Source organism: Uloborus diversus, chromosome 9 (genome assembly GCF_026930045.1).
Source record: "Uloborus diversus isolate 005 chromosome 9, Udiv.v.3.1, whole genome shotgun sequence".
Classification (NCBI taxonomy): domain Eukaryota; kingdom Metazoa; phylum Arthropoda; class Arachnida; order Araneae; family Uloboridae; genus Uloborus; species Uloborus diversus.
In genome coordinates, this window is record NC_072739.1 from 151,049,828 (window position 1) to 151,067,053 (window position 17,226).

Genomic DNA, 17,226 nt, shown 5'->3' on the forward strand with positions numbered 1-17,226 from the left:
GGCAGTGCCCCCCCCCCCCCTTCTCTCCACTCAGGGTCTGTTTACTGAATAGGAAAATTAGACCGCGGTCTGTGCTATTTGAGGCCCCCAAATAATGGCTAAAACTGTTTTAGCAAATGGAAAATAAAAACTAATGTTTAGCTACAAGAGGGCCCCGAAAATTGTTAGGCCTAGGGCCCCGATATCTTAATTGGGGGCCCTTGGTCAAGGTTCTGGGGCTCTAGGGGTCCCCAGAACCAATATAAGCATTTGAAACTAAGTTTGATTTACGGAAAAATTTAATAAAATTGAAAACAAATCTCAACTCCGTTCCCCCCCCCCCCCCCCCCCCCTTCTCTAATCCAAATCCACCGAAAACCTTCTCTTGGCTGCCTTTTTCCGGGCTCCGATACGGCCAGAACTTTTTCCTTTTCTTTCAGGGATTTTCACTTCTCTCCATGGTAGGTGGCCTAGGAAATCGACAAGCCAAGGTTTGGTTTTCGCACATGGAAGTTGGACTGTGGGCCCTCTTCTCTCTACTTAGGGCTTGTTTACTGAATAGGTCTACTAGGCCGTACCAAAGCCTCTGCTATTTGGGGGCTCCAATTGGCTAAAACTATTCTAGCAAAAGGAAAAAATTGTATTGTTTGACTACAAGAGGGCACCGAAAAAGTGCTTGACCTAGGGCCCCAATATCATAATCGGGGCCCTGGGTCAATAAGTTTTTGGGCTTTAGGGGCCCCAGAAAAAATATTACAGCTTAAAACTAAGTTTGATTTTTGGAAAATTTTTACAAAATTAAATGAAAACAAAGCTTAACAGTTTTGGGGCTCCTCCTGACTCCCCCCTCCCCCATGGTGTGGTGTCTTGCGTTACGTAGTTACGCCACTGAGTTATGGAGTTTATCGTTAGCAAACACTTAACAATCTGGATGCCGTCGGGCCACAATGACCGATATTTTTTTGGCCTAACTTGTATAACGTAAATACTTTTTTCATGTTCAATTTTAATACCTTCTTGAGGCCCTTATATTGTGGGGGACCCCCCATATGCGACGATTGAGGTATGGAAAATCTGCCACTGTTAGCCCTTTAGCAGCTGAAACAAAAGGCCATGGTCTCCATGACCTTTGAAAAATGAATAACAAAACCTTTTGGTAGGGGCCCCATAGCTGTTGTGTATGCCCCAGATCCCACATGTATAAAACATTTCCTGTTTGACAGCAGTAAAAGATGAGATAGAGAGAAAAAAAAGGAAGGAAGCCCCATTTTTTTAAAAACTTTTTCCTTTTTTTCTTTTTTTTTTTGTCGAAAAGAACTTTTTTCTTACATATTTTCAACTTTAAGATTTCTCCGGGGCCCCTAGGCAACTGCCTACATTGCCTATTTAGTAATAGGGCCCTGGGGGGGAGGTATTCCCGGAACAACAAAGCAGTGGTGAAATCAAAAAGTATTTTAGGCGGGGAGCACTTTTGTATCTAAAAAACGCGATGTAAACCATACTTAGTAACATTAGGGGATCAGCAATTCTTAATATTTCAAACTGCAGAAAAAGTCTTAAACGAAAGTTGATGTTGTTAGAAGCAAAAGGTGAATAAAGCTTCTGGTTTGGAAGGGGATTCATGCCCCAGAAAAAATTTGCAATACATAGTAGTTTTTAAAACGCAGTTTTGCAGTTCTTCGTGATATTTTAGAGGAAAGAAAAGTACGTGTGTGGGGGGGGGGGGGGGGGGGGGGGGGCTCCAAGGCTATTTTTAAAAATTTAAGTCTTATAAATGTGATCATAGTCCATATCTATAGTTTGGGTTAGGAATGAGACATATGGACTCTCCCCAATCGATTTTTGGAAAAACATATAGAAATATGTACCCTCCTCCCACACTACCTCTAATTTTTCATAATTGAAGTTCCAAAAACGCTATGGTGGACTATTTTTGATACTGTTACCAAACGGGGTGTTCTGGAGCTCTCTCCTGGAAAATTTTCAAATTGAAGTCCTAAAAATGAAGTTCTTATGCAATACTCCATCGTATTATAAAGAGAATTTCAAAGGCTGCTGTCCCAAAAGATTTTCCACCCTTAAATATTACGAAATAATAGTTTTCAAAACCAAAATGTTAACAATCTTTGATGATATTAGAGAAATGGGATCGGAGGCCCTTGTTCGAATATTTTCCAAAATTAAAGTCTTAAACACATGAGTGTCAGACCATATTTGGTAACGTTAGAGACAATGCAGTTTTTCAAAACTGAATCTCCAAAAACGCAATTTTAAACGATTTTCGAAGTTTTTAGGCTATTAGAGGATCTTGGAAATTTAGCAAAAGTGAAGTCCAAGAAACGAAATTTTAGATACTCTGTAATAACTTTGGCTGGAGAGAGGACTTTGGAGAGGAAAAATTTTGAGGACTAATAGAAAAAATGAAAAGGAAATAGAAAAAATGAAAAAAAAAAAGAGGGAGGGCGGATATGAAAGAAAGAGGATTGGTGTAAGGAGAGGGGTGGAGGTGACACACAATTCGCCGCCAATAATCTGAAGCTGTTGAATTGTCAATAATTTCTTTTTGAAAAAAAAATTAAGGTTTTCCCCCCAACATTATTTTTTTCTTTTTAAAATAATTGCGTTTTCCCAAAATGAGATCTTTTCTTCCCTTCAATAATAAAGAACATTTTTTTAAAAACATAAACTCGGCATTTTGTGAGGAGGGTCACCAGTATTGTGCCCCCTCCCCCATGAATGCACCAATGCAACAAGAAAAATTTCTTTATTTGCATGACTTTCTTTTACGTTTTTTTTCTTTTCAAATGGATAAAATTACTTCAATTCTTAATATGAGCACAGCTATATTTTTCTCGCACTAGCGACGTGAGATGATACACCGAATTTGTTTCAAGTAAATTTACTAGTATAGCGGCTGTGAAATTTTCCCCCCTCTGCGTTTCTGGGTGAAATATACTAAATTATTTTTTTTCAAAACGCAACCAAAAATTTTGAGGGTGCGGCGCACCACCTGGCACCCCCGTAAATCCGCCTATGCTTCTTTATCTTTTCTTTATCTTTATTTATTTACTAATAATAAAGCTGAATGTCCTCTGTCAGGATCTCTGTGACGCGCATAGCGCCTAGACCGTTCGGCCGATTTTCATGAAATTTGGCACAAAGTTAGCTTGTACCATGGAGGTGAGCACTTCGAAGCGATTTTTCGAAAATTCGATGTGGTTCTTTTTCCAATCCAATTTTAAGAACAAAAATATCATAAAATGGACAAGTAAATTACGAAATGATCATAACGTGGAACCGTAACATGGGTACAAGCCAATTGGCGAGAAAATTCACCATACATTATTTGTAAATATACAGGCGAACCAAAAGACCTTTTAATTTTCTATTACGGGCAAAGCCGTGTGGGTGCCACTAGTTACTAATAATAAAGCTGAAAGTCTCTCTGTCCGGAGGATGTCTGGTTCTCTGTGACGCGCATAACGCCTAGACCGTTCGGCCGATTTTCATGAAATTTGGCACAAAGGTAGTTTGTAGCATGGGGGTGTGCACCTCGAAGCGATTTTTCGGAAATTCGATGTGGTTCCTTTTCTATTCCAATTTTAAGAACAAAAATATCATAAGATGAACGAGTAAATTACGAAATTATCATAACGTGGAACCGTAACATGGGCACAAGCCAATTGGCGAGATACGAAATTATCATAACGTGGAACCGTAACATGGGTACAAGCCAGTTGGCGAGAAAATTCACCATGCATTTTTTGTAAACACACAGGCGAACCAAAAGACCTTTTTCTATTACGGGCAAAGCCGTGCCGTTACCAGTAGTTTTAAATACAGCGAATAGAGCGGATTCTTTAATGCAAGGTTTTGCCATCTTAGTGCAGTGTAAAATATTGAAAAATTTCATTATTAATAAGTCCCTAACTATTTGCGACGCTATTGCAAAATTTCGCGGCGATCATAGAGGCTTCATAGCTCCTCAAGGAGCTGCACATTTTGGGAATCTTTACCTGGAGCCTTACAAAGATACGCCATCGGGTTCTCAAACTTTTTCGACTCGCGGCATCTTTTGAAGAATTAGAACTTTCTCACGGCACCCCAGTTCATCTCTATTATATAAGACTAGTGGTACCCGCACAGCTTTGCCCGTAGTAGAAAATTAAAAGGTCTTTTGGTTCGCCTGTATATTTGCAAATAAAATGTATTGTGAATTTCTCGCCAATTGGCCTGCTCATGTTACGGTTCCACTTTATGATAATTTGGTAATTTACTCGCCTACGTTGCTCGATGAAAAGTTCTTAAAATTGGAATAGAAAAAGAACAAAATCGAATTTTCGAAAAATCGCTTCGAGGTGCACATCCCCATGCTACAAACTAACTTTGTGCCAAATTTCATGAAAATCGGTCGAACGGTCTAGGCGCTATGCGCGTCACAGACATCCAGACAGACAGAGATCCAGCCAGACTTTCTGCTTTATTATAAGTAAAGATAAAGAAGGTAAGGCCACAAAATACAGAGTGTCCTGAAAAAAAAACTGACTAGTTTCTAAAATTTGTAACAGGAAAACGGTTAATGATAAAATACAAATTCTTGCAGAAAATTCATATGATGGGTGCTAAATATTTTCCCTCGTAGTGTGTACCAAATTTTAGTTCAAAAATATTTCAATAGATGGCGCTGCACATAGTAAGCCGGTAAGTGAAAAAAGAAGGATTGAAATTCACCGATTTTTCTTCCGATTGCGACATGGGATTACAGCCGACGATTGTTTGAAAATCTTGTTTTATTCTTTTGTTCACTATTTTCGAAAAATTATGATGCAATTTTCAATATTTTTTTTTTTTTTTGATTTACGGGTTTACTATCTGCAGCGCCATCTATTGGAAAAATTTTCAACTAAAATTTGGAACTCATTGGGAAAAATTTACGGCCCACCACATGAATTTTCTGTAAGAATTATTTTTTTATCATTTGCAGTTTTCGTGTTATAGTCTTTTTCAGGACACCCTGTAAGACTACCCTGAGGTTCATAATCTAGTATCTCGCTCATTTGTGATTGAATTTCCTCCAGCTTTTGCATGGTCATCTGATGACTCATAAAAACTAAGGAAAAAAAATTAAACAAGTGGAAATTTGTGTTTTAATTATGTTTTTTTCAGTAGTTTCAAGCAAGAAATACGGTTTAACCTTATTAGGAACATAAATTCGGCTTCAAGAACAATAAATAACTTTTTTCATACTACCTACAATGATCCATGTTGAAACGAAACTTACCGTAAAATAAGGTCGGGTAGTTTTGACATCACTCTGCTGTAATAACTTTTGTTACCTGGTTTCTGTTTGTTTCTGTTTCTTGGTAGTTAGAAACTACTTCTTGATATCATTGTATCATCAGTTAATGTTTCTGAAGCCAATTTTAACTATGCTACATCAATGAGTGGATGACCTTATTGATGTATATGACCTTATTTTGCACACCCACCTTAAATATATATTGCTACCATGGACACTATGCGGCACCCTTCGTCTCTTCGTACGGCAGCCCAGGCTGCCACGGCACCAGTGAGCTGTACACTGTAAAAAAAATTCGGAAACGTTTCTGAGTATATCGTGCAGCTGCGGTTCATGAAATTTTCAAAAACGTTTCTGAGTATTTCGGAATTCTCTTTCTATAATGTCCGGAAACGTGTCTGAGTATTTCGGAATCCTCTTTCTGTAATGTCCAGAAACGTGTCTGAGTATTTCGGAATCCTCTTTCTATAATTTCCAGAAATGTTTCTGAGTATTTTGGAATCCTCTTTCTGTAATTTTCAGAAACGTTTCTGAGTATTTCGGAATCCTCTTTCCGTAATTTCCAGAAATGTTTCTGAGTATTCTGTGCAGCTGTGGTTCATGAAAGTTTCGAAAACGTTTCCGAGTATTTCGGAATTCTCCAAACAATTTTCAAAAACGTTTCCGAGAATTTCGGAATCCTTTTTCCGTGATTTTTTCTAAAAAATAATTCTTTACTATGGTATTGCATGCCATATCAGTTTCAATTCTTTCATATCTAAGAGCAATGAAACAAGCAATTTTAGAATCATTCGTGGATTTTTTTTCCTCTGAATTTCTAATGACAAATAGCATGGTTAACAGCATAACATATGCACAGTTATAAATTTTTGAAAATTTATGAAATAATATAGTAGTTTCATTCATAATCACAAAATCGTCGGGGGAGGGAAGGGGAGTACTTTCTCAAAAGTGGGATTGTTTGTTAAACAATATTAAACTTCAGTTTTTCTCTCAATATTTTCAAGACAAAATTATCAACATATTGTATTTTTAATGCAGAACTTAAAAACATATCTTGTATCAAACTTGATAGCTTTTATTTTCGGATAAAATTTGACAGAACTTACCTATACTTTGCGTTCCGAAATTCGTTCACGTCAAGTCAATTTCTTTGACGAACAAAGTGTACCGAAAAGTACCAACAGAGAAATTGATGAATTTAAATATGACACCAAAGTCCCCCTGCTGGAACCATTCGGGTTTATTCTTCTGTTCTTGCCCTTTTCCAGTTTATCACAAATATAGATACTTAATCAAAATAGGTTACTGATTTTATTTTTAGAGTGTGCTCAAAATGCATTATACATTTTATTTATTAAAACATTGAACTCTATTGCATGATTATTCCATTTCATATATACGAGAGTCCCCCCCCCCACACCATAAGAGTGATGGTGAACCCATAAAATGATATAAAGCGCCCCCCCCCCCTAAAAAAAGCAACCCCTTGAAAATGTCAATGGCACAGACAGCGTGGTGAACGCCCCTCGTCTTCTCCCCATATGTGCATTGCATATTTATAACATAGTATTTAAAAAATGATCACTTTTAAAACGATGACATGAAATAATATTACTTTTTATTTCGGCATGTAAATGCAGCTGTTCCATTTTTGCCCCTGACTCATTCCTCCTAACTGCCCTACATTAAACTAGTATATCCACGAAGGAAATGTTATTTACCGAACAAAGTAATGTCAAGGAATTTTTTTATTGTGAACCACATTTAACAAAATGAATAAGCACATGAATTAATTGCATAACTATGTTGCTTACTAATAGATAGCTCTGTCATTTTCTAATAGTATAAATATTTTTTTAATGAATGAATAAATTATAATAAAAAAAGATAAATAATACTGGCACATTTTTGTGAAGCAATTACAATACTAAAAAACATTTGCATTACCATATTTTTAATGAATTAAACAATTGATTTTTTTTTCTTTTTGAACCAAAATGTATGTACATCCAAGTATTTCGAAATAACTTTTTTGTGATTGCTTCTCAAACATAAATCTTATTTCTTCTGCGTAATTAATCAGTTTCAGTTGGTTACAACAAATAGTACACCGCGCACATAGGTATATATGTAGGATAACTTTAAATTAATTCGATAAACCCAAAAACAGTTACAATTGGAGCCTCATCAAATGCAAATCAACAAAAATATAAATGTATATAACAACATGTTTTAAAATATTCATTATTACTTACAAGTGAACATGAGCGGAAAAAAATCTAAGTACCTCCATTACAACTGAATAAATAATCCAAAGGGTTTTGTTTCATTAAGTATAAACACGGGTGTTGAAACTATTCACGCTTGAACACACAATATATATCTAATTATGGTCGCATTGGAAATTGTAAAGAAGCAAATGGTTATTAACTGACTTAATAGCTGCGTACGTCGTCTAAAAAATCAAGGGCAGTCCAAAATGCAAAGGCGTAAAATTAGTTTCGACACATTTTACTACTCTCTAGACATGAAATAACAAGCAATCCAATGCTAAACAGTTGCTGACTGCAGCAACCATAGATAAGAAAAAAAAAAGTTCTCGTTATTTCCGACTCATTGGCGTCCGTGTTGGAAGGATGAAATAGGCTTCGAAGCGTTGCGTCATCACTTCCGCCTCTAGATTTCTTGAAATAACAAAAAGCTTTCTGAATATTGAGGAATTCGCTATTGGATGAAGGATTCCTACTATTTCGGAAACGTTTCCGATATATCCAGAAACGTTTCCGAATTTTGTTACAGTGTACGTACAGTGCACTTTTTGTGCGCAGTTCAGTTTGCACTTTTTGTGCACAAAACAGAGGTGCCAAATATGCTCAGATTTTGTGCACTTTTTTGCATGATTTCAGTTTGCACTTTTTGCGCACAAAACAGAGGTGCCAAATATGCCTAGATTTTGTGCGCTTTTTTTTTCACTTTTTGTGCAAACTTTTTCTAGCTGGGCCAGTTTGAGATCTCCTGACCTAACCTAAGCATGATTAAAGAGAAAAACCAGCGTAAATAAAGCACAAATGGGGTCGTTTACGAAATTTTAAAAGTTTTTTTTTTTCTGAAAAAGCATGTTTAAAAACATAGAATTTGACAACTTTTTTAGCATAATTTGACAAAGTTTAATATTTTTTTAAAGTTATTTTAATCGGTGCGAAGATCAATTTTATTTTTTCTGCTTCTGCGCATGATATCCACGGCCGACGCCGGGGGGGGGGGGCTGCACCCCCCCCCCCCCCCCCATAGTTTTTTAGAAGTGGGCCCGCAAATTTCATTTTAGTAAAATTAACAAACAAAGAAAAAGGCAAACTCTTCGTTGTTTAAAAAAATTAAATAGTAAATATAAATGAACAATTGAAATAATAGTGACAAAAAGTATCTTTTCTGTAAAATTTGAATAGAAAATGTAATCTTAAAATACAATTTAGGAATAACCATGATTCTCTAAGTAAGGGACGCGGAAATGTAAACTTCAAACATTTTTTAACGCAAAAAAAGTGTATTCAGTACACTATTCACTTTTCACTAGGCCGCAGAATGGGTATGTCTGCCTAGTCGGAAACTATGGGACCGTATCAAATTAAAGTGTTGTGCATAGAGTAAAATTAGCATAATGGGAGGGAGGACCGGCGACAAAACTAACATGGTGCACACCTTATCTCTCGGCGACCCATACAAAACCATGCTTCATAGTTCTTCAGTTTAAAAAAAAGTAGATAAACAAAAAGGATGGCTTTATTGGAGCCGCCGAAACATTCCCACATGTAATTTTTTTGATGAAAAATATTGTCCGGAAAACAAATGCTAAATTGAGAAAAATGCATATTGGTCGCCGAAACATATTTGAAATAGAGAGAGGGAAAAAAAAAAAACAGTTTAATGCAAAGAGAGATTCAAAGTATTGTGATGAATATTCACCCCAGAAGTTCTAAATGTTTGAATGTAAAAATCGTAAGTAAATTAAAGCTTGATCAAGAGATGCAGGAGGCACATTTAATATTACATGATGTGGAAATAAGACCTAAGGTATTACAGAAAATTATTACATCCGTTCAAAATGTTAAGTTCTTTTTCTGGGGCCGCAGACGCTTGTATTTCAAGAAAACAAAATTATTAGGCTGCAAATTGAAAATTTTACTGTGGAAAATTCAAGCAAATAATCGTGTTTGGCAAAAGAAAATTTGAAGAACATATTACCGCAATATGTTCATCAACAATTAAAATTTAAAATAAAGATAGAGACGTATAGCCAAACTGAGGAAAAGAGTGCAGGAAACTCTAAACTTCTTTTTACGTCCCCAAAGCTGGCCTGTAAGTGAGTTTTTAAAACTTAGGTTCTGAAAAAATCCCGGGAAAACGTTCTCAAATCCCATCTCTTGCCCTAACGTCATTCAAGTCCTACACATGAGTATTTAGGTCTGCAATTTCTAAAAACCATTAGAGTGCTCCCAACGTAACCCCCAATTAATCATTCATCATCATTCACGGTTGAATCAATTCCGTCTATTGGACTTTAATTTAAAAAAACTCAATCTTAAAATTACCCAAGGTCCTTAAAAATTTCATTGTTAAGGTTTCAATTCAAAAAAAATTTTGCAGGAAATCTCCTAGCCCCCTACCCCTTTAAAAGTATTGAATTGCGCCTACGATTGCGTTAATTGAATTTCAATTTTGAAAATTTGCCAGGAGAAGACTCCGAATCTCTCCACTCATTAATCTTACCAAAAATCTTCTAAAACTGCGTTTTCTACGGATCGAAATTTTTTCGAGAGAATATCCCTCTCTCTTTCGCAAACATCATTGAAAAACGTCTTAAATCTCACTTTAGTGCTTCAATTACGATACTTTTCTGTGCGCGAGGTCCTTCAAAACTCCCCCCCCCCTTCATCGAAAGTTGGCTTAAATTACGTTTTCGGAGCTTTAATTTCAAGAAACTGACGGTGCACTCAATTTTAACAAAAAAAAAAAAAAAAAAGCCAACAATTGTGTTTTTAATGCTTTCAAAAAATGTCTGGGGGTTGACCCCCGCATCTCTCTTCCCCTTAATATCATCATAAATCATCTAAAACTGCATTTTTCGAACTACTATTTGACCTGTCACAATCAGAAATAATTGACAATTGCGTGCTTGGAGTTTAAAATTTGAAAGATTATCGGGGATGACCCCGAGTCTCTTCCTTCCTTAACATCACCATAGATCGTCTAAAACAGCAAGCATAAGCATTCAGCGTGCCAGTGGAATAGCGCACCAAAGTTCATCACTTGTGACGTCATAAAGACCACGTCTTTATTGAGAAAAGAAATATAAGATTGAAAAATCGGACAGTTTAAAAAATTTATTAAAAATTAAACGTTTTGAAAATGAAAGAATTTCCCTGCTCCGTGTTTTTTTTTTTTTTTTTTGCTCAATCTATAAACTTCAGTGACTACTAAAAGTAGCACTTTTGACTGATGGAAACAACCCCGCTTTCAGGAAAATACAGCATATAGCTATTTCAAGGCTGCAATAGAGCCTCTTCATTGGTGCAAAAAACTCACGTCAGAGAAGTTCTCAAAAAAAAAAAAAAAAAAAAAGGTCTTGATCTTTACTCACTTTTTTCCTTCACAACTGATCTAATTTATTACTTCTCCATAATGTTTGTTTCAATCGCTACGTGAGATCTTCCTCATTCTTTAATCCAATTCCCTGTTTTACGAATAATTTTAAATCGTATCATGCTGGCTTATGACAAAACATAAACGCATGATCTTATTTTTTTTCGGCAAAAAGCTTTTTTGCTGTTTTTTATTACGCATTCCTTCAATGAATAGCATTCGAAAAGGAAGGCGCAATTCTAGGTTTGTTGGATTGTCATGCTGTTACTCAAAATGACTCCAGTTCGAATCCGTGCCAATAAATATCTCTTTAATGTTTCTTTTTTTCCGTCAAAAGCTCACATGGGCAGGACTGTGTTTGCCACAACCTGTTTTATCATATGCACAATTACTGCTTTTTAGCGAGTCACTCAGCAACACTTTTAATGATATTTATGTTTGCATTGAAAATACGTACAACCAAAAGGTGAGCGATGATCACATTATCACAACGTTGTATTTAACGAGGTTTTGTTATTGATGTCTTCAAATTACATGCCTTCTCTTGTGCGCTTACTTTTTTTCCGTTTACTTTTTTCAGTTCTACTTCAAAATGTTCATTCTTTGAAATTTTCAAAGAGCGAAATGCCTTATGAAACGATTCGAAGTACAGTGTGGAGCTCCGCACGGGTCAACTAGTAACACTTATTTCACACAGTGATATAATTTTGCTAATGGCCGAAAGTAGTGTAATCACTAAGAACAAGGTGTTACAAAATAGCAAAATCAGACAACACACACATGAAAAAGATATCGCTCCCGTAACACACTGGCTCATTGGTCACGTATTCTGTAAAAGGGGGACTTCCAATTAGGTAAAGAGACAGTGGTCACGCGATGGCAGGAAGCCGTAGCTGAATTAATCAAACGCAGCATCGGATCAGCAACTGTCGCGTGGTAATGCTCATCAAAATGAATTGCGTGATGAGCCAGCTAGGATATATCTTTCTGGGAAACGCTTCTGGCTCCATTTCGTTTCAGCATATACGAGCAAGTCCACTTTCAAATGATGCGAACAAGCTTCTATTGCTGAGTTCGCTGTCTTTTCGTTCTGTAATTATTTTGTTTTAACTCACAAAATTTTCTTTTTGTTCCGTTGAAGTCAAACAGGGGAGCCTAAGGTGGTTCAAAAAAAAAAAAAAAAAACTGTTTTTCAGCTATAGTCCAGGACACCCCCTATTTTCTTTAGACTTACTAATAGTATTATGCTGTAAAAGTTTTAACTTCTTATTCAAATTTTAAGAGGGTGCTCAATGACATCTCAATTTAACATAGCCGAACTAATAGTATTATGCTGTAAAAGTTTTAAACTTCTTATTAAAATTTTAAGAGGGTGCTCAATGACCCCTCAATTTAACATAGCCGTAGCAAAGAAAATATCACAAAAAATTCCCCAGCTGTTTTTTTTTTCTTTTTTTTTATGAATAATTATTTTATTGCAATGTATATGCATATTACTCGTGTATATTATAATATGTAGCATTGTTTTTTCAGTTCAATGTATTTTTTAAGCCCCTCCCCATACTGATGAAGTTTGGGGGAGGGGGGTGAACATCCTCTTTCAGTTGAAATAGGAAGCTAAAATTCTTCCAGTTTATTACTATCCACAAGTCTAAAATTGAGGGGCGTCCTGTTATCTAGGAGAAACTTCATTTTTTACATGTATTTTTGAACCACCCTAGGGGAGCACCAGCTAAAATTTTTAGGAGGGAAAAATTCTCAATTTGCCGAATGTGACATTCCAATTTTACCAAATAAAATACGAGCGTGCATCATATCATACATACATACATCTAATGAAAAGGATCGGTTGGCATCATTAAAAACAATTTAAAAGATTCAAAAAGAAAAAATGACCTTTCCTCTAAATAGTAGACCCTCGTTTTCCTATTCCTATTCCGAGTTACAACTGACTACAACTGTATTTATGTCGAGGACTGCATACTAAGTGCCTTGCCTCCATTATTTTATATACCGATAGATGGCAGCACCATCACCGGATCGAACAGTTAATGAGAATTTAGAACTAGACCAGGAGCTAATAGCTACCTGGTGCTAGCACCCCCAGAGGTATCGTTTCACTTGGAGGACATTGAGACCACGAGCATATTTAACGTCGCCCAGTCCCCTTTAATGACGACGGTGGGTTTTCGACCATCGAGGTTCGAACTCAGGACCCTCCGGCCCCGATCCGACACTCTACCGATCGGGCTACCACGGCCCCTACCCTCGTTTTACGCGGGTTCATTTTACGCGGTTTCGATTATACGCAGTTTAAGATTTGACACCTTTATTTTAGTTTACGCGGATGCGGCAATGCAAACAGATAAAAAAAATTTCTCATTCAAAATCCAAACTCCTAAAGACTGCAGATTACGCGTAATCAACTGCATTTTGGCGTGCTAATAATCGAGCTTGGGTCACTGCAGACATTTTATGCGATTGGTTCCAGAGCTTTTTCGAGAAATAAAGTTATTAAAATCACACAGTTCAGAACTTACTTGAAGAAAAGCTTTTAGGAGTGACAAAGTCACTCCTAAAAGCTTTTCCAAAAGGCCAAAAGGCCAAAACCAACGAGGATACCGACGTCGGTGAAGCACAACCAAAAACGTTCACATTAAAAATTTTGAACCATTCCTAGACAATAGAATGATCTTTCTAATTTGTTTGTGAAGGAAGATTCTATCATGGAAATGACGCAAGTGATCATGGATGCGTTAATGCTGTGCAAAGAATTACAGAGAAAAATTCTTAGTGACTGCCAAAACGACTTCCATAGTCATACTCCTGTTTATAAACAGAACACGAAATTAATTTATGTTTTCTTTATGCATGTTGTGCATAAAAGGCGATATAAGTACACATTAAACTAATTATACAATTAGTCATCACTAGAATGAAGTATTTTGTTATCTACGGAACCAAGCCCCTATTTTAACACTAGTATTAGGTCTCAATTTACGCGGCATTTCCGTGGAACGTAACCCCCGCATAAAACGAGGGTCTACTGTAAAATGGTGGTGGAGGTAAAACGTATCAAATCTTCAGAAAGAAGTTAACTTTTTTTTTTGTTTTTTAAATTTTAAATGGCAGAAAACTTGACAAAAGTAAAATAAAGAAAAAATATCCAGCTTCCAGCATTTATTTGAATTTTGACGTCTTGAATTCAAATTATATTTTTTGCAATTGAGAATTGCGATAGGAGTCTACTCGTTGAGTTTCTTGTTTCTACAAATGGAATGGAATGGGAATGGCCACGAAATTTGCACCCGTCATATTGTGACAGATGATTTTCTAGAATAGGTAATAGGAAGCATATCCTTAAAGAATGATGATAAGGATGCGGCAATAAATATAAATATTTTATGACCGATATCCACCAGTACCAGGGTCAAAGCATGGGCACATGGGGCACGGGCCCCAGGCAACAACATTTAGGGGCACCAAATCTGCAGCAAAGTTTTAATTGGCACTTAAAATTGGCGATTTTCATATTGCACTATAGCAAGAAGTAAATATTAAGTCTGAAAAAAAAATCCCTTTTAAATTTTAATCTCTTGCGCAAATCACAAAAACAATCCAAGTTTAGTCGATATTTAAATAGTTATATCATAGATCATGTTGATACAGTAATGGGCAAAGTTTGACGTTGTCTTATATTATGCGTAATTATCGCATATAGGGTGGGGCGCGGATATTTCCTTTTTACTTCCTTTTACAAAAAACTAAGTATTGTATTCGCAAAAAAAATTTCACTCAAAAATCGGCCTTAATTTCCATTTTTCTCACCCCCGAATGAATGTTGAGTTTTTTTTTCGACCCGACCACACGTGGATATATGCCTAGGAACCTACAGAAACCCGAAATATCCATTTTGACGACCCCCGAGTTAATCACAACGAATTTTCTCGTGACGTCTGTATGTACGTATGTATGTGTGTATGTATCTCGCATAACTCTAAAACGGTATGCTCTAGAAAGTTGAAATTTGGTACGTAGACTCCTAGTGGGGCCTAATTGTGCACCTTTAATTTTGGTTGCATTCAGATGTACCTAAGGGAGTCTTTTTCCCCTTTTTGGGGGGAAATCATTATTAATTTCGATGTAAACTCAAGTGGTGTTATAATTTGTCGGACACTTGGCGATACATCGCCAGTTTTTTGGTCGCCAAGTTTTGTCGCCAACTTGGCGACAAATTTCGTGATTTTTTTTTTTTTTTTTTGAGCAATCACGATTGCTTATTGCTTTCATTTGACTGTTTTGGCGTGCTATCATTTTATTTTCCCGTCAGCACCCTCTGCAGCACCACCGTCGACCGGGTCCTCACGATGCTGCTCCTATAGCGAAAACCGTCTCCAGGTTGCATCCATATGCTACACACACGCGCATACATACACAACTACACACACGCACATACCCACATACACACACATACCACACATTCATGCCTGCACACAGACACAAACACATATGCCTACATACACATACCCCGTCCCCACGCACACAAACGCTCATACACACAACTACCAACACTCATGCCTGCACAGACACAAACACACATGCCTACACGTACATACACATACCCCCTACACACAAACACATAGCCCCCCCACACACACATAAATACACACGCCTACATACACGCACACACTCGTGATTGCGAAAATCATAATTTGAATTCAAGATGACAAAATTCAAATTAATTAATTTTTTAATTTGGTTTCAATATGACCACTGTTGGTGATATTTAGAGAGTAAACAATTGAATCACATAAAAATTATCAATAATGAGGAAATGACATTAAGTTGGAGTAAAAGGAAGTCATGTGATGCACACATCAGCTCGTTTGAAAATGAAATAAAAAAAATTTACATGCCTAAAAATTCTTTATTAATATCTTTTTTCTGCCATACATAATGAGAGATTATGCTTTACACTGTTTTGAAAACAATACCTTGTAACTGTTGCCCTCCATTGTCAATACACTAATTCAGTCGAACTAGGAAGTTTTGGTCAACTCTTTGGAGATGTCGTTCGGTACATTGGCTGTGTCGGCTCAGATCTAGTTCTTCAGGTCCCCCAGTGTTCGTGGGAGATCATTATATACCTACCGAAAAAAGCTTATTTTTATGGATGTCTTTTCATCCATAAGCTCATTACTTTTTTGCATTGAAAAAGGCGTTCCCTGTAACGCCGAAACACGTGTCTGCAGTAATTTGCAATTTGTGCTTTTTTGACGTTGTTTTTTCTTACTTTACTGTTCAGCACAAAGGTATTTATTTATCTTAATGGGCACAAGTAGGGGCTTATATGTGTACCGAATTTCGTTCGATTTCATGCGGTAGTTTTTGCTGTAGAGCGACTACAAAAAACCGGTCACACACACACGAACACACACACAGACACACACACACGGACGCACACACAGACAGACAGACATTTTCCAAAAATGGTCAAAGTGGACTCGGCACACCTCAAAACGTTCAAATCCTTCGAAATTCGAAAATTTGTACGAATCCAATAGTACTTTCTTCTATTGGAATCTTTCTCTATATATTGGATGTAGAAGAAAGTAAAAAAGGAAGTTTCCGCGCACCCCCCTGTATAACACTTCTACTTTTTATGATGAATATAATTGTAAAATAATTTGTCTCCAAATTTAGCATGGCTGTGTTATCACCGAATATCAAAATATTTTGTTGCTTCGCTATATAAAAGTATAACATTACGTATTTTGATTTAGTATCAATCTTAGACGATGGGAATTGGTAATGTGGAAATTTTGTAGTATTACGATGAAGTTTTGCTTTTTAAGTTCATTTATGCTAATGCTTTTCCTGAAAAAAAACATACTCCTCCCCCCTTTTTAAAAGTAAAATCTGCTTGAGTTAAGTCTTGAATGAATGCAAACGGTTTTAAACCATGGCGACGAAAATTTGTCCTCTTTATAAGTATTAAAACAACGAGTTAGCTTATTTTCGTCGTCATGGCAATCTAAAAAATCTGAGCAACATCAACTTTGGTCAAGTGAGAATCATAAGCAATTCGTGATTGCTCAATATGAAAAAAATGTCGTTGTCTCAAAAAACGAAGAAGCCGTATGACAAGGGCTTTTTTATTTATTTATTTTCTTTTATTAAAAACCTGTCTCATTCATTTTTTCATTTTTTTTAAATTTATTTATTTTCTTTTATAAAAACCTGTCTCGTTCATTTTTTCAATTTTTTAAAGTTAATTAAAAAAAAAAAAAACACACACACACACA